At 35.6% G+C, this 19263-nt stretch overlaps 1 protein-coding gene across 3 annotated transcripts in view; it reads left to right on the top strand.

Moving 5' to 3' along the window:
• The window catches only part of LOC141490136 (C-C motif chemokine 3-like), an 84823-nt gene that overhangs the window by 18162 nt on the left and 47398 nt on the right, over positions 1–19263 (top strand). The gene's annotated exons all lie outside the window — the stretch shown is intronic.

Here is a 19263-nt window from a genome sequence, read left to right on the forward strand (position 1 = left end):
TGAAGAAGCTCCTAAACTTGCTGAGCACACAATATGGAATCTGGGGACTTCACCAGGAAATGAGAGAGGGAAGCTGTGGTTTTGTTATGCATTATTTCCAAGTTGAGATTGAACTACTAAGACCATGGGTGGAAAGAGACCTGTCCAAGAAGATGACTTCAGCAAGTGAGCTAACAGATCTATTCTAAGAGATCTAGTTTTTTCTAAAATCAAACATCCTCCTCAGCAAAGGAAGGAAGCAGAGAAACCAAGATCAGAAAGGTCTCTGTCCGGATTTGAGGACCTTTCCGCTTCTGCTTAATGTTATAATAGAGGTCAGAAAAGCCTTTGGGTGAAGGAAAAAGGAGACCTTCCTAAGAAGTACTCTGACCTTTGTTAAAATAATCATCAATCCTTTAACATGATTTTGCATATTGAACTTATATTAGATTGCAATCTTGGGGAGGAGAGGAAGGGAGGGAGGCAGAAAAATTTGGAACTCAAAATCTTGTAAAAATGAATGTTAAAAACTATCTTTACATGTTTATGGGAAAAATAAAATGCATTTTACTAAAATATAATAATGATAATAAATAATAATTAACAGGGGTGGCTAGGTGGTGCAGTGGATAGAGCACCGGCCCTAGAGTCAGGAGTACCTGAGTTCAAATCCCACCTCAGACACTTAATAATTACCTGGCTGTGTGGCCTTGGGCAAGTTACTTAACCCCATTGCCTTGCAAAAACCTGATGATGATGATGATGATGATGATGATAATGATGATGATGATAATAATAATAATAATAATAATTAACAGTCATCAATGCTTTAGACTAGTCTGGCTAATGGACAATTGTGAGGGAGTAGAAGATAAAGTTAACCCTCTTCCACCATCAGATCTTTTTCAAGTAATAGCTGGCATGAGGCAGAGGAAATTCTGTGGAGGCATGCAGGAGGTCAACCATGTTAAAAATGCCTTGGTTATCCCCTATACGATATATGCTTTTTCATACCTGCACAGTGTTCCTTAAGCTGATCCCTCATCCTGCATTCTTCCCTTCTTTTCTATTCCTATCCACACTCAAACAGTCTTGAAGGCTTAGTCTAAGTCCCATTTTCTCACTACAAATTTCTTGAATATTGTAGACAAATTTAAAATACTGAGAAAGGGTCTATAGGTTTCATTGGGCTCCAAAAGGGTTCTGGATCACAAAAAAAAAACCACAAGAACCCTAGTTCTATGTGCTCTCTCTTAGTGATCTCATTCATTTTTATGGCTTCAGCTTTTACCTCTCTTTAGATAATTCAGAAAGGTTTTTATAAAACCCTCAATTTCTTCCCAGAAATGTCCATATTTCCAATGACCTATTGGTCATATCCATCTATCTACATGATTCCCATAGTATTTCAGGCACAACATATCACAAAGTAAACTCATCTCTGATGCCTTTTCTAAACTTTCTTCTTCTAATTTCTTTATTTCTGTTGATAGCACCATTATTCTTTTTTTTTTTTTTAGGTTTTTGCAAGGCAAATGGGGTTAAGTGGCTTGCCCAAGGCCACACAACTAGGTAATTATTAAGTGTCTGAGACCGGATTTGAACCCAGGTACTCCTGACTCCAGGGCTGGAGCTTTATCCACTTCGCCACCTAGCTGCTCCCAATAGCACCATTATTCTTATGGTACCATGCTTAAATCTTCATTCTCTTTTCTTCTTATCTCACCCTGACATTTAAGCAGCCCCCCTCCAATTCTACTATAGCAACCTATCTTGCAAAACCTTTTAGAGCTCCTGATGCAACCATCTTATTTCATGCCCCCATCTTCTTTTCACCTTATCTTCCCATCAGTCTCCTTCTTTTTAGCAAATTCCTATTAATTGATTTTTCCCCTTATTGCTCAAATTCTATCTCTGATCATGTCACTTTAGTTGAAAGTGTTCAGTGACTCCCCATTTCTTATCTAATAAAATATCATTGGAGGCTGTCATTTCATAGTCTCCCCCATCTGGGTGTGATATACATTTCTCACATTACACTCATATTAAAGGATCATAGATGACATATTTAAGGCTCCCCTAGTCCTACCCAATCTCCATTTTATAGAGCAATCAAATAAGAATCAAAGAGTGTAAGTGATGATTCAAGGTCCCACAGTAAGGTAGTGACAGAACTGAAATGCCAACCCAGGTCAGCTGATGCCAAGTCCAATGCCACTATCATAGAGCCACATTGCCTTAACAACAGGATACCAAATTAGATTTATCCCCATTCATTATTCTATTTCCTTATCTATCTATCTATCTATCTATCTATCTATCTATCTATCTATCTATCTATCATCTATCTATCTATCTATCTATTTTTCAAGGCAGTGGGGTTGAGTGGCTCGTCCAAGGCCACACAGCTAGGTAATTATTAAGTGTTGGAGGCGGGATTTGAACTCAGGTCCTCCTGACTCCAGGGCTGGTGCTCTATCCACTGTGCCACCTACCTGCCCCAGATTCTCACTTTCTCTTGCTTAGGAGAAAATGTTGTGTAATATTAAAAAACATTGCTTAAGGGAGGAATATTAGACAAAAGCAATTTTAAGTTCCTTTGTAACTTTTGGATGTGGATTTATTAGAAGAGAATTTATATTTCTGTACTTAGTAGTACTATAACTAAAACAGACTCCAAGTCATGTGCAATAAGTAGAGACTGCTCTTGGCTCTCACATGATGATTTAAAAAAAAAATAGTTGTTTATCAACATCCTCAGCAGCTGCAACAGTATTATAGAGCAACTAGGTGGCACAGTGGATAGAGCACTGACTTTGGAGTCAGGAGGATGGAAGTTCAAATCCAGTCTCAGACACTTGACACTAACTAGTTGTGTGACCTTGAGCAAGTCATTTAACTCTAATTACTTCACATCCAGTATCATCTTTAGTAGTCCTAGTTCATATGTGGTCATTTGATCTAGATGGCTTTGGAGGAGAACATAAGGCCGGTGACTTAGCCCAGCATCTCCTTCAGACAAATCCAGTTCTCGTGCTTGCCATGGCATTGACTCCCTGGTGTCATGCTCCTCTTTGAGAATGAAGGATGGGGGTGGCTGGGTTGCTTAGTGGATAGAGCACCGGCTCTGGAGTCAGGAGTACCTGAGTTCAAATCCGACCTCAGACACTTAATAATTACTTGTGTGGCCTTGGGAAAGCCACTTCACCCCGTGGCCTAGCAAAAACCTAAAAAAAAAAAAAGAATGAAGGACAAAAATCATCATCATCAACATTATCATTGAATGCTGACTGATTACTCATGGAAGTATCCATTATTTCAAGTATCTTCTCTATTGGTGGTGGTGGGGTATATTCTCAAGTATTCAGCAAACTTAATTTCCTCTGCCACACTTATGTCATTCCCGTCCTTGGAAAACAGTGAATTTTTTACTATATTTTTCATTTCTCTTGTATTGCATCTCTTGCATTGTATAGGACAATGCTTGATTGCTTTCTTGGTAAGTTTCTGTAGAAAATAGCTCAGTAGTTGATGGTCACCCATTTATGCAGGGGTAGAATTGATTGATGGGGATATATATATATGTATATATATATATATATATTAGTTATTATTTATTTATTTTTCCAGTTATATGTAAAGATAGTGTTCAACTTTCATTTTTGGTTTTTCTCTCTCCCACCTTTCACTTTTCCCTGCCCTAAGACAGCAAGTAATCTAATATAGATCATAATGCACAATCATGTGTTTTCTTCTTTTTAAGAATTAGAAAATTTTTTTGTGATTGATATTTTATTTTTCCAGTTGCATGTTATGAAAGTTTTTCAAATTCATTCATTTGCAACTTTATAGGTTATATTTTCTTTCAGCTTCTCTTCCTACTACTCCCCTCCCTTCAACAGTAAACAGACTAGTGAATGTTATTCATGTACATTTGTATTTAACATGTTTACATATTAGTCATTGTGTGTATGAGTGAATTAATTGTGTTAGGACTAAGGGGGAGAAAAGGAAATCATTGGATAGGAAGGAAAAATATAAGAGAAATTTTAAACAAGTCAACAGTTTTCCTTCAGATTCTATGGTTTTTTTTGTTTTTGTTTTTTCTCTGACTGTGGATAAAATCATATTATACATATTTTCATATTAGACATACTAAAAAAGAATCAGAAAAAAGGGAAAAACCATGAGAAAAAAACCTAAAAACAAATTTTTAAAAGTGAAAATAGAAAATAGTAATGTTTTGATCTGCATTCAGACTCCATTAGTCACACCTTAGAATTATTTTTGCTCTCTGTATTATTGAGAAGAATTAGGTCTATCACAGTTGATCATCACATAAAGCTGCTGTTACTGTGTACAATGTTCTCATGATTCTTCTCACTTCACTCAGTCTTGGTCCATTCCAGATTTTTCTGAAATCTACCTGCTCATCATTTCTTATAGAAAATAATATTACATTAAATTCACGTGCCATAATTTGTTCAACCATTTCCCATTTTATAGGTACTCCTAAAATTTTCAATTTTTTGCCACCACAAAAAGTTGTGATGAATATTTTTGTACATGTGAGTCTTTCCCCCCCTTTTTTATGATGTCTTTGGGTTACAGACCTAATAGCAGTTTTGCTAATCAGAAGTTTTGAAGTTTTATTGCCCTTTGAGCATGGTTCTAACTTGCTTTCCAGGTTGGTTGGTTCAGTTCACAATTCCACCCAAAGCGCATTATGTCCAAGTTTCCCCCCCCCCAATATTTATCATTTACCTTTTTCTGTCATATTAGGTAGCTGTGAGGAGGTACTTCAGACTTGTTTTAATTTGCATTTCTCTAATAGTGAGTTAGAACATTTCTTTTCATATCACTAAAGATAGTTTTAATTTCTTTATATGAAAACTACTTGTTCATATGCTTTGACAATTTGCTCAGTTCCTATGTATTTAGAAGCAAGACCTTTATTAGATGCACTAAGTGTAAAAATTATTGAAAAGGTATACCAGCAGAAGGTAAAAAAGATTTCTAATGTAGCCTCAAATGTTGTGAAGGTTGTAGAATTTGAAATGAGTTAGTGGCCTTAAGAAATTCTTTTGAAATATTGAAGTTTCCTTATAACTAGGAGAGACTGGAGCTCCTTTGGGGTAGGTTAATGTGTTATTTTTTTAAATAAAAATTTATGAATATATTTTATTCTCATATCATCTAAATTTTCTCCTATATCCCTTTTACTTTCTTCTCTCCCTCTAAGAGAGTTATTCCTTGCTATGGAATTGTTTTCTTGCTAGAAGAAAAAGAAGAGAATTAAGATCACAAAATCCAATCAGTACCTTTTAAAAATGACAACATAAACAATGTGGAACCCCTATCATTGCAAAGTAGTCGAGAGAGGTATATGCTCATAAATCTTCTCTGGTATCAATTTTTTTTTTTATGTTAGTGACTTGTGACTCACTAAGTCAGTGAGGTTAAGTGATTTGCCCAAGGTCACACAGCTAAATAATAAATATCTGAACTCAGTTCCTACTGACTCCAGGACTAGTGCTCTATCTACTGTGCCACCTAGCTGCCCCCAAGTTTCTGATATTTTTAAAAATTGTTTTGTGGTTAGTTTCTTTCCTTTACATAGAAGTAGCAATTGTATATATTATTTTCTTGGCTCTGCTTACCACTCTGCATCAGTTCATATAAATCTTTCCATACTTCATTGTTTTAATCAAATTTAATCATTTTTCTCAGTATTATTAATGTATTTTAAATTTAGGTCAGTGGCTATCACTAATTTTCGATACTTAAATGCTGGAGCATTAACTCAACACTACCATTCAAAGGATCATGTACAAAATTAAAAAAATCAGCATAGGACTCCCCCAAACTCACATGCTTATACTTGAATAGGTTTGAGAAACCAATGATCAAAAATACCAGGTGGGCAAAATCTTTTAAGAGTTATGGAATAGGGGCAGTTAGTTGGTACAGTAGATAAAACACTGGCCCTGGAATCAGGAGTACCTGGGTTCAAATCCAGCTCAAACACTTAATAATTACCTAGCTGTGTGGCCTTGGGCAAGCCACTTAACCCCATTTGCCTTGCAAAAAAAAAAACCTAAAAAAAGAAAAAAAAAGAGTTATGGAATAAAAACTCCTTTAATTCCTATATTACCCTTGAGATGAACACATGAGTACTTTCAGATCAGCCTAAGAACTCTACTTTGTAAAAAAAGCAAATATCTGTGACAAAACCTTTGTCTTCCCTATGGGCTGCCATGCAAATCAATTCTGGATCAAGATTTATTCAGTCTATCCCCATTGGATGGCATTTATTTTGTTTCCAGTTCTTTACTACCACAAAAATGCTACTGGGTCTCTGGGTGGCATAATGAATAGAGTATTGGGCCTAAAGTCATAAAGATTCATTTTTCTATATTCAAATCAGTCTTCAGACACTTACTAGCTATGTGACTCTGGAGAAGTCACTTAACCCTATTTGCCTCCATTCCTAATCTTTAAAATGAGCTGGGGAAGGAAATTACAAAGCACTTACATATCCTTGCCAAGAAAACTCCAAGTGGAGTTGGAAAGAGTTGGGCACTATGAAAACAGTTAAACAACAAAAATGCTGCTCACTTGATCCTTACAACCACTTTTGGAACTAGGTGACAATTTTATTCTCATATTACAGCTGAGGAAACTGAGTTACATATAGGGGAAGTGACTTGTCCAGGTTCACACAGCTAGTAAATGTTTTAGACCAGAGTTTTAATTCATGCCTTCCTAACTCCAAGTTGATTTGTACACTCAAAGAGCTTACATCCTTCTAAGTAATCTATGTTCTTTTTTTCATGCTTATCTGTAGTGAATGTTCCTTGCCAAATTGGTATGAAATCTGAGGAGTCTTTTCAAGTCTTAGGGTGTTGATAAATATGTACTTTCCTGGTTAGGTATAGTACTTAAAAGATCTGTGTGTTATCTGAGTCTTTTTCCATTTGGGGTTTTTAAGAGTGTCTTTAAAACAAACAATATTAAAAAAAAAACTTTCTCTGACCAGACAGCTTGGCATGTCGATTGTATTTCTCAGAATAGTCATAGGAAGCTGGGAAAGTCCTAGGACCTCAGCAACACCATGTACAAGAACCAATTGTGCAATCCAGTCAGAGAGTGCCTGTAGCTTTTAGAAATGAGGAATTCTTACAATAGCAGATGGTCTACAAAATCCTCTCAAACCCTCCAGAAAGCCAGGAAAGCGAAACTGAACTAAGCTATAGGGGACATAAGGAAACTCAGTTCTTATATAGGACATGAGTATTCTAGGCAGGTGCATTTATCACTTCCTTTCCCACTACTAATCTCAATATTTATTTAAGAGAGAATAGTGATTTGCATTTCCAGGACAAAGTAGGAATGTGCTGGAACCAATTCTTTCTGGCCCTTGAATTACTCAATTCCAACGTGAGCACTTGCCCCTTGGAAAGCAAAAGCTACATATTAACACGTACTTTCTTGTCTGGCTGATTATCTACAATTAAGATAGTGGTGGAGATAATATTCATAATACAGATTAAGCTTAAAAGTGTGTTTGTGTTCTGGAAAATTTATTGATAAACATTTACCAGCACATTTCTTGATGTAGGGCAAAGATTGACAGCTTTACAAGCCCCTTTTAACTGTAGCACCATTTTGATCCAGAATTGATTTACATGGCAGCCAGCAGGGAAGACAAAGGTTTGTTCACAGTGTCTTTGTTTTTTTGCAAAGTGGAGTTCTTAGGTTGATTTGAAAGTACTCATGTTCAACTCAAGGATAAGACAGGAGTTAAAGGAGTTTTTATTCCATAACTCTTAAGAGATTTTGCCCACCTGGTATTTTTGATCATTGGTTTCTCAAACCTGTTCAGATTCGAACATGTGGGTTTTGGGGAGTCCTATGCTGATTTTGTCATTTTGCACATGATCCTTTGAATGGAAGTGTTGAGTTAATGCCCCAACATTTAAGTACCAAAAATTATTGCTAGCCACTGAGCCAAATCTGTTGTACTCTGAGAATATGTATATATTCTATCTAGGAAAGGGGGAAATTCATTAAAAAAGGATGACAATTTTCCATAGTGAAGTCCTTGTTTGCCAGTTTACCTTCAAGATTTCAGGTGACAATCTTTTCCTTATAAATGAGTTGTAATCAAAAGCCTTGTTATGCAATCTTTCCATTTGCAGGAGATCCTTTAAAAATCAATTTATATATATATATATATATATATATATATACATACAGAAATACATAATTATATTTATTATTTCTTTTCATTCAGTAAGGGATTTAGTGACTAGTTTCTAGGTAATTTTCATCACTCTAATCTCTGCAGGGTTCCTAGAATGTGGTTCAGATGCATGGAATTTATAGACTCATCAATAGGGCTTTATATACTTCTTATCAATGTTAAATACATTTAATAACATTTTGTGTCAGAACAATTCTTTCATTGTCCTATCCAATTGCTATTTTTAAATTAGAACTTCTTATCCTTAACCTTAATCTATGAATTTAAAAAAGTTATTTGTTAAGTCATTTCAATCATGTCTAACACTTCATGACTCCATTTGGGGTTTTCTTGACTATTTTTTTTAGGTTTTTGCAAGGTAAATGGGGTTAAGAGGCTTGCCCAAGGCCACACAGCTAGGTAATTATTAAGTGTCTGAGACTGGATTTGAACCCAGGTACTCCTGACTCCAAGGCCGGTGCTTTATCCACTACACCACCTAGCCACCCCTATTTGGGGTTTTCTTGACAAAGATACTGGAATGGTTTGACATTTCCTTCTCCAATTCACTTTACAGATGAGGAAATTGAGGCAGTCAAGGTTGCCCAGGGTCCCATAGTTAGTATCTAAGGCCAGATTTGAAATCATTTTTTTTTTTATTTCAGGGTCAGCACTCTATCCATTGCACCACTTAGTTGTACTTGTTGATAACTAACTATCCCTGGGGCAGCTAGGTGTTATAGTGGTTAGAGCACAAGCCCTGGAGTCAGGAGGAACTGAGGTCAAATAACCTTGGACAAGTTACTTAACCCCATTGCCTCACAAACACATAAAAAGATAACTAACTATATTTCATAATAATTAGTTTCCATTGAATGTTATCTTATGCTTTAAAACCATCTTGGGAAGAGACTGCCAAAGGAAGGTATGACACACAGAATTAAGAACCTCTGCTGTCTTATCAGACCCATATAGTATAAATAATCTTTGGCGAGACCTTGATTCTAATGCCTTACAAGAACAGAGTAAAGTTTCAATATCCAAGAGTAATAATGAAACAACTAATAATACTTAAGCACACAATGAGCAAAACCATGTCACTGCAGAGCAATAACATTATATCTTAGCATAAATTTAGAGTATCTTATCAAATAAAACTTCCCTTACTTGTGTATTAAATTAGGAAATTAACATAACCTTAATATCCAATAAAATATAGTAGTTCACTTCCCAAGGGGGGTTTGCAAAAGACAAAATAAAATTCAAAAATATTAATTTTTTAAAATTTCAAGGATTTTTTAATTCTAGGGAAATGATATAATTTTGAAAAGGGCTGAGTTTCTCATAAGTAGGTTTGAAAAAAATGCACAAAATCAATTCTTGACAAGGTCCCCAACATTTAACCACCAAGAATCATTTATAGCCACTTGGTTAATTCAGTTATACTTTGAGGATCTAGGTTCAGATGTCTTCAATAAGAATAGGGCAGATGGAGGAGAGGTGGGCACAGAAGGAAAGATACTGAATTTTGTTTTGTGAATTTTGGGTTTGAGATGATTATGGAATATTCAGGTAGAGATGTCCAATAAGCATTTGGAGGTATGGGGCTACAGTTAATGAGATAAATGAGAGTTAGGGATGACAGTTATTAGAGCATTTTTCTTTTCGCTTAACTTGCTGCTTTGAACCAATGTGTCATCTAGTTTGCTTGATTTGTTTTTTTAAACATATAGGTGAGGACTCATGCTCCAACTTTCAGTCATCAGTGAATGAGAAATACAAATGTAAAACTCGTATTACACTTATATAAAATCTTTACAACTGAAAATACACAGCTAAGTAGAGTATAATCATAGGAAGTTAGAGCAGGAAGAACAATTCATTTGGAATCAGAGAATTTGGTTTCCTCTTCTTAGATCTGCTACATAATCCCAGTGTGACCATTTCCATGATTTGAATTCCAGTTTATTCATCTGCAATATGAGAAAGTTTGATCTGATAACCTCAAAGTTCCCTTCTGATTACTAATATATTAAACAGAATTCTTGGAAATTTCTAATTCCAATCCAACCAAATTCCCTCCAGATTTAGTCTTGTTTTTGTTTTTTTGGCTTTTGCAAGGCAATGGGGTTAAGTGGCTTGCCCAAGGCCACACAGCTAGGTAATTATTAAGTGTCTGAGGCCAGATTTGAACTCAGGTACTCCTGACTCCAAGGCCAGTGCTCTAATCCACTGCGCCACCTAGCCGCCCCCAGATTTAGTCTTGAAACAGAAAACTGCTCCTTCTTTCCTTCCTGACTGCTAATAATGGTTGAATCTCTAACATAGATGGAGGAGACATAGTCTGTTGACTTACAATTTCTTTCCTTCCATTCAATCTATAGTTATCAGATGTATTTGAAATGGTTTCAGTCTGACCTTTGGTTTCTAATGAAAAAACACCAAAGGAAGGAATCTCCAAGAGTGAGAAGAAATTGCTCATTAAAGACTGAATATTGACCAATAGGATGATGCATACTTTCTTCACCCTGGTGATATGAACAAAGAAAGCATATATAGTTTAAAAATTAAAAAAAAAACTGGTTAACTTGTACCACAGTTTTCAAGTATACCTTTATGTTACATTTATATTACATATATTACATATTGCATATATTACACTTATATTACATATCACATATAACAGATTTGGCTCAGTGGCTATCAATAACTTTTGGTACTTAAATGTTGGGGCATTAACTCAACAGTTCCATTCAAAGGATCATATGCAAAATGACAAAGTCAGCATAGGACTCCCCCAAACCCACATGTTCAAATTTGAACATACATATTACATTGTTATATTCCATATTTCAGGAGGAGGAGATAGCAAGATGTTCTTGGAATATTCTTTCCTATTGTGAAATGGAGATGAAGTCCTTGTGACTAGTTTAAAAAATCCCTTGGTTTAAAGAAAACAAGGGAAGATATGGAAGAAATCAGAAAATTGTTATAGGATAATATGTTACTTTATGCAGTAAAATGAGTCCTGAAGACAAAACCATTGGATATAAATCCTGACTCTGCTACATTTTATCCCTTTTATGGTCAAAAGTAAATCACTTAACTTCTCTGATCCTAGGATACTGGACTATAATTTGAAATACAAAATTCTATGTAATACTTGCTAATTTATAGTGACTAATTCAGAGGGCATTCTTAATTGGGCTTTAAAGTTTGGAGAACTAATTGCCAGAGGGTCTAAGGCTGAACTAATATGTGTGTGACTCTTTGAACTCATAATTTCCTATGCTTCATAACTATTTGTTGTGATTAGAAGATGCTCCCCAACTTCCATAGTATTAGATTGAGAATATTATTGAGAAAAGATCACCCAATGGAAAGTAAAAGTAGTGACTCAGTTGACAATGCTGCCACCTTATTGAAGGATTGATTCTTTAGAAAAACTTATTTGGAATATCCTTTCTACTTTGTGAAAGGGAAGAGATGAAACTATGATATAGGATTAGATATAAATTCTTGGTGTCGTACAAAAATGAAATGGTTTTCTTCAGGAATAGTTTGCATCTCAATGGAGGTCTTTCAGTGGAGGATAGATGATCAATTGTCAATTTTATTACAGAGGCATTTCTTTTCTCATTTGGGCTGACCTGGATGACACTGGAATTCATTGTTCCTGTAACCTAGTCTCATATGTAGAAACACATAATAACCACTTTCCAATGCTTTCAAATTCTGCTCTATTATCATCTGCTTGGTTTGCATCTTGAGTTTCATCTAACTTGAAGGGTTGGAAGATGAAAAGGAATTGACCTAGGAGGTAGGATTGGTACAAACTTTTGAAAACTAAGAGAAGGGTTGATGAAAGTATACTTAATTCAGCAGTATGTCTGCTTAGATTTTTTATTATATTTTATTTTTTATTGCTTTGCTTTTCCAAATACATGTTATAAAAATTTTTTTAAACATTCATTCATATGCCTATGTATATTTCTAATTTACAAAATTTTCTTCCACCCTCCCTTCCCACCCCCCCTCTCCTCAGTGGGGAACAGTCAGGTTAATATGGAATTTACACATTTGTGTTAAGCATGTTTACAGGATAACCATTTTCAGTATGAGGAATTAGGATTAAGGGAAAGAAATACATAAGAGACTTTTTAAAACAGTAAATGTAGTGTTCCTCAGATTCTGAAGGATTTTTTGCTTTTGCTTTTCTTCCTTTGGATGGGGATAGGATGGTCCATAGCTCGTCTAATGGGGTTGTACTAGTTCTCTGAACTTCTGAGAGGAGGGTTGATCCTCTTCCAATGTTGTTGTTAATGTGTATATTTTTCCCTTGGTTCTGCTCCCTTTCTTTGCTTAGCATCAGATCCAGTAATTCCTTTCGTGCTTCTATGGAGTCTGAGCATTTATGGTTTCCTTATAGAACAATAGTATTTCATAATATTCATGTACCATAACTTGTTTAACCATTCTCTAATTCTTGAATTCCCCCAGTTTCCAATTCTTTGCCACTGCAAAAAGAAATGCTATGAAGATTTTGGAACATGTTGGACTTTTCCCATTTTTTATGATTTCTTCTGGGTATAGACCTAGAATTGAAATTGCTGGGTCAAAGGGTATGAACATCTTTATTATTCTTTGGGCATAGTTCTATACTGCTCTCCAGAATGGTTGAATCACTTCACAACTCCACCAGCAATGCATCAATGCCCCAAGCCTCCCACAAGTTCTCTAGCATTGATCATTTTCCCTTTTTGTCATCCTAGCCAATCTGATAGGCATGAGGTGATATCTCATAGTTGTTTAATTTGCATTTCTCTAATCAATAATGATTTGGAGCATTTTTTCATATGATTATATAAAGCTTTTATTTCTTTTTTTTTGAAAACTGTCTATCCATATCCTTTGACCATTTATCAATTGGGGAACGACTTGCAACATTATATATTTGATGCAATTCTCTATATATTTTAGAAATGAGACTTTTATTAGAACTCCTAGTTGTAAAGATTGTTTCCCATCTTTCTGCTTTCCTTCTAGTTTTGGTAGCATTGATTTTATTAGTGCAAAACCTTTAATTTAATATAGTCAAAATCATTCATTTTGCAGTTTTTAATGTATTCTACTTCTTGTTTGGTCATAAATTTGTGCCCTTTCCATAGATCAGAGAGGTAGAGTATTTTTTGGTCTATTAATTTATCTGTGGTGTTGCCCTATATGTTTAAATCTTGTACCCATTTTGACCTTATTTTGGTATAGGGTAGGAGATATGGTTCTGTGCCTAGTTTTTGCCATACTATTTTCTAGTCTTCCTAACAATTCTTTTCAAATAGTGAATACTTATCCCAAAAGCTGTCTTTGGGTTTGCCAAACAATAGATTACTGTAGTCATTTACTGCTGTTTCTTTTGCACCTATCCTAATCCATCGATCCATTACTCTATTTTTTAACCAGGCAGTTTTGGTGACTGCTGCTTTATAGTAAAGTTTTAGATCTGGTAGAGCTAGGCCACCTTTCTTTAAATTTTTTAATCGGTTCCCTTGCTATTCTTGATCTTTTGTTGCTCCAGATGAATTTTGTCACTATTTTTTCCAGCTCAGTAAAATAATTATTTGGTAGTTTGATTTGTATGGCACTGAATAAGTAAATTAATTGGGTAGAATTATCATTTTTATTACATTAATTCAATCTAACCATGAACAATTGACATTTCCCCAGTTATTTAGATCTGTCGTTATTTGAGTGAGAAGTGCTTTATAATTGTGTTTATACAATTTCTGGGTTTATCTTCAGAGGTAGATTCCCAAGTATTTAATGTTATCTACAGTTACTTTAAATTGAATTTCTCTTTTTCTCTCTTGCTCTTGGGCTTTGTTGTTCATATGTAATAAATGCTGATGATTTATGTGGATTTATTTTATGTCCTTCTATTTTGTTGAATTTGTTAATTGCTTCCAGGAGTTGTTTAGATGATTTACTTGGGTTCTCTAAGTATACCATCATATCATCTGCAAATAATCAAAGCTTTTGCTTCCTCATTGCCAATTCTTATTGCTAGGGCTGTCTGCTTATATTTTAATAATGAAGTCCACTAAAAAGTGTGTGAGAGACCATCTGGAAATTGCGAGCAGGGAAATAACCAGAATTATTGGATATTTTCAAGTTCAACTTTCATAATATATATACCTATTTTTCTTTATATAAAACATTCAAGTCATATGACTAATAGGGTAAAATAAGGCATTATTTGACTTTGTATGTGTCTATGGGAATGATTCCCCATTGCCACCATCAACCAACCTAGGATAATGAAATAGCAGAATTTTAGATTCATGTTGTTACTTGCTACATTTAATGTGAAATATGTAAACCCCAAGTAAAACAATTTGTGTGTGGAAGTTAAAACTTGTTTTTTCTTCTGCTTTCCAATTCATTTTGTCAAGTGCAACATAACATGTTGGTTTCCAACTCTACTACAATTTTTTAAAAGTTATAATAACTTAGGGGCAGCTAGATGGCACAGTGGATAGCACACTGACCCTGGAAAACAGGAGGACCTGAGTTCAAATATGGCCTCAGACATAATAATTGCCTAGCTGTGTGACCTTGGGCAAGTCACTTAACCCCATTGCTTTAAATTAAAAAAAATAAAAAAGTTGTAGTAACATGAGAAGAATTATAGTCCTTTAAATTTGTTTTTTTCCCTAAAATGTTCAATTGTCTCTTTTTTTTTTATTATAGGTAACATGGTTCATGACTCTTCTGTGAGTGTAGTTGGTTATTATGCTCATCAGAATTCTTAAATCTTTCATGTTGTTTGTCTTTACAATTGCTATTATATAAATTGTTCTCATGGCACTGATCACTTGGGTTTGCATCAGTTTGCATAAGCATTAATGGATTTTTCTGAAAATAGCTCTATTATTTTGTATAATCCAATAGAATTCTATCACATTTATATAACATGACACGTTCAAGCATTTCTTAATTGATGGTCACTCCCTCAGTTTCCAGTTTTTTGGCACCCCCAAAATGAGGTACTATAAATATTTTTGTAGATGGGGTCCTTTTCCTCTTTATTTGATCTCTTTGGAGGTAAAGATATAGTAGTGATATTTCTGGGGTCAAAAAGACATGCATGATTTAATAACTACTGAAACTATTTCCAAATTGCTTTCCAGAATGATTCATCCAGTTCACAGTTTCAACAACAGTGCATTCCAACAACAGTGCATTAATGCTTGTCCACCTTTTGCCCACAACCTTTTCAGTATTTGTCATTTTTCTTTTTTTTGGTCATAAGTGATAAGTGTGAGGTGGCATCTCAGATTTCTTTTTATTTGTATTTTTAGCTTATTTATTATTGAAAACATTTTTGTAAGGCTATTGATAGTTTGTAATTTGGGAATGGATCTTATCCTTATAAATTTAAATAATTATCCTATATTTCTGAGAAATGAAAGCTTACTTAGAAAAACTTTCTGCAATAACTCTTCACTCCCTACCATTTACTTGCTTCTTTTCTTATTTACTGTGAATTTGTGCAAAAACTTTCAAAATTTATGCAATCAAAATTGTCAATTCCACTTTTTGTGAATCCCTTTATCTCTTCTTTGATCATAAAGTTTTCTCCTATTCATAGAGCTGAGAGTAATATCTTTTATGATTCTCTGATTTGTTTATGGTGTTTATGTCTAAGGATTGTAAAGAAAGCAAGAGAATTTTAGGGGAAAAAAACTACTTTTACTTCATTTACTACATAAAAGGTTTGAGTGTTTGGATCACAAAAAAATATGGTAATGCTTCAAAGATATGGAAAAACCAGATCATCTTTACTTGCCTCCTGTGAAATTTGTATGTGAGTCAAAAGGCAAGTTAAAACTGAGAACAAAGCAACCAATATGTTTAAGATTTGACCAGGAATATGACAAAGTTGTATACTGTCACCTCATTTATTTAATTTAAATACAAATACATCATCCAAAATACCAAGATTGATGAGTCAAAAGCCAAAATCAAGGTTGCTGATAGAAATATCAACAAATTCAGTTACCATTCTGATGACAGAAAATTAAAAAAAAAGAATTAAGAAGCCTTTCAATAGGGGCAGTTAGGTGGCACAGTGGATGGAGTACCAGCCCTGGAGTCAGGAGGATCTGAGTCCAAATTCAGTTTCAGACACTTAATAGTTACCTTGCTGTGTGACCTTGGACAAGTCACTTAGCCCCATTGCCTTAAATAAATAAAATTTTGGGGTGGCTAGGTGGCTCAGTGGATAGAGCATTGGCCCTGCAGTCAGGAGTATCTGAGTTCAAATCTGGCCTCAGACACTTAATAATGACCTAGCTGTGTGGCCTTGGGCAAGCCACTTAACCCCATTGCCTTGCAAAAACTAAAAAAAAAACCAAAAAAAACCCCCAAAACCCAACCACCCCCCAAATCCAATATAAATAAAATTTTAAAAAAGAAACCTTTAGATAGGGATGAATGGAGAGTATAAAAGCTTGCTTGAAGTTAACAGAAAAAAACAAAACAATGCAAAGATTTTGGAAATTGGTCACATCACTTCCTGGGAAATACGGGAAGAAGAAATGGAAGGAGTGTCAGGTTTCTATATTCTCAAAGAACACTCCAGATGGTGACTGTAGTTACAAAATTAAAAGATGATTGTTCCTTAGAAAGAAAACTTTGGTAAACCTGGATAGCATGCTAAGAAACAGAAAAATCAGAATGCTAACAAAGGGCCGCTTAGCAAAGCTATAGCTCTTTGCAGCAGAGAACAGGGTCATACAAAAATCTGAGCACTGCAGTATAGACACTTTTGAATTGTGGTCCTGGAGAAGACTTTTAAGAATCTCTTAGGCAGCAAAATGATCAAATCAGTCAGTATTTTAAAAATTAACTCAAACTATTCTTTGGAAGGTTAGATCCTGAAGCTGAAACTTAAATACTTTGGCAAGCCTGACATTGGGAGAAATTGAAAGCAAAAGGAAAATGGGATAAAATAGATAGTGTCATGATTCAGAGATTTTTAAAAATAAAAATGATATAAATCAGAAAATTGCATTGGTATCAGCGGTGATGGAACTCAGTTGATGGTAAAATGAAACATAGACTTGTAAGTCTTAGTTTTAAATATCTATCTCCCTCCCCCACTTCAAAGTGCAATTTAGACAGCTTGAAGTCCTACTAAATAATCATTTGTATCAAAAAATTTGAATGGAAAGCTTCATGAATTTTTTTAATTATTAAAAGGGTAGCAATCTTTTTCCCCACTGCAAGGCAATGGTGTTAAGTGACTTGCCCAAGGTCACATAGACAGGTAATTATTTAGTATCTGACTCCAAAGTCCATGCTCTATTCCCTGCACCACCTAGCTTCTCCATAGCAATCTTTTTTTAAAAACACTTTTTCAATGTAAAGGGAAGAAAAAGGTTCTTTGAAAACTGATGCACCATGGAGCCATGTGACAGCCTCATTGTCATGAGACAATTCACTCCTTTTGGTGGGGATTCAAGAATGTTGACTAGATTAGTTTTGATTGCAAAACCTACCCCGGCTTCATGGCGTTTATTTTTACTGAAAAACATATATCCAGCTCTGACTTCAGTAAACTTGCCTTCATTTGTCAGCCTTGTTTCACTCAGGGCTGGTATTTGGATTCCATAACTGTTGGGTTCTCTCAGAACAAGAGCTGTTTGAATTTCAGATCTGTTGTATCTTGTGTTGTCTATAAGTGTGCACATGTTCCATGAACTGATGGTAAGTGGAATATTCTTTGAAGTAGTTTTTGTAGATTTTTTTTTGTGTGTCTCAACCACATTGTGGGATTCCCTGCCTGCCATGGTAATTGGTCCAGGATTGGGTAAGCAGACAATTTTTAGGGTACCTTTTCTAGCCCCTTCCTCCCATCAGGAGGTGAACAGTGCAGTCCTTAAAAGGGCTGCTCAGTCACCCAAAGGGCTGCTGAATCCCACTGTTGCTTTCAGTGAGGAATGATCCTATGACCCTGGGCCACCTGTATGCAGCATTGTGACTGCAATTCCCAGTGTATCCACACCTGCTGCTTCGTCACAGGACTTTGATGAATGGTTATGAGTGATATCTTTTGTTGCTTGTACAAATTGGATTTAATTGAGTTAGAGCTTCACAAAATCGACTACTTCACTATCCCTTCCAAAGTCCTCATGGTCCAGCATTGCAAGACAGAGTCAAGACAACAAGTGATGGCCTCAGATGTAGCGAATGATCTTGGTGGTCTTCCCAACTCCACAGCACCTGCTCCAGCTGACTTCATGACCATTGGAATGAATTGTTTTCCTCCACCCATTCCTCCAGGGGAAGACTTCACATGCCTGGGGTAAACACCTGCTATTACTCACCAATGAGTGTGAGACTCCCTCAGTTACCCTCAGCCTGGTTTAGTTCACCTGCCAAAATGGTTTACTAGGAGCTGCCATGCATGCTATAGCTCCTTGGAGCCACAGGTGAGAGTTAGGTGTCTGAGGTGGACATCAGAGATAGAAAACAGCTCTGAGGAGGACTGGGCAGCCCTCACACCAAGGTACTAATCTTCCTTGAACACACCCTGACAAGCACTGATGAAGTTAAAGAAAAATTTTATGAAGCCCTGGAGACCCTTATGATCAATGTACCAAAAGAGGACAAGTTTATAATTCTGGGTGACTAATTCTAGAATAGGCTCAGATTACCAGACATGGCAGGGAGTTCTTGGGAGGAATGGAATTGGAAACAGCAGCAACAATGGTCACCTTCTATGAAGACTTGTGTCTCTCAGGACAAACACTGTTTTCTCTTTTCCTAAACTTCCTGGATGCACCTTCATAGCAAACATTGGCATCTATTAGACTATATCATTGAAAGGGGAAGAGACAGACAGGATGTGAGAGTGACAAAGGCAATGTGGGGTGCCGGGTGCTGGACTTATCAGACTCATCCTCTGTGAGCTAAATATTCATATTCAACCAAAGCAGTGTCTGCAAGGCAAAATGACTCCTAGAAGAATGTGTCAA

Source organism: Macrotis lagotis, chromosome 5 (genome assembly GCF_037893015.1).
Source record: "Macrotis lagotis isolate mMagLag1 chromosome 5, bilby.v1.9.chrom.fasta, whole genome shotgun sequence".
In the NCBI taxonomy this organism is placed as follows: domain Eukaryota; kingdom Metazoa; phylum Chordata; class Mammalia; order Peramelemorphia; family Peramelidae; genus Macrotis; species Macrotis lagotis.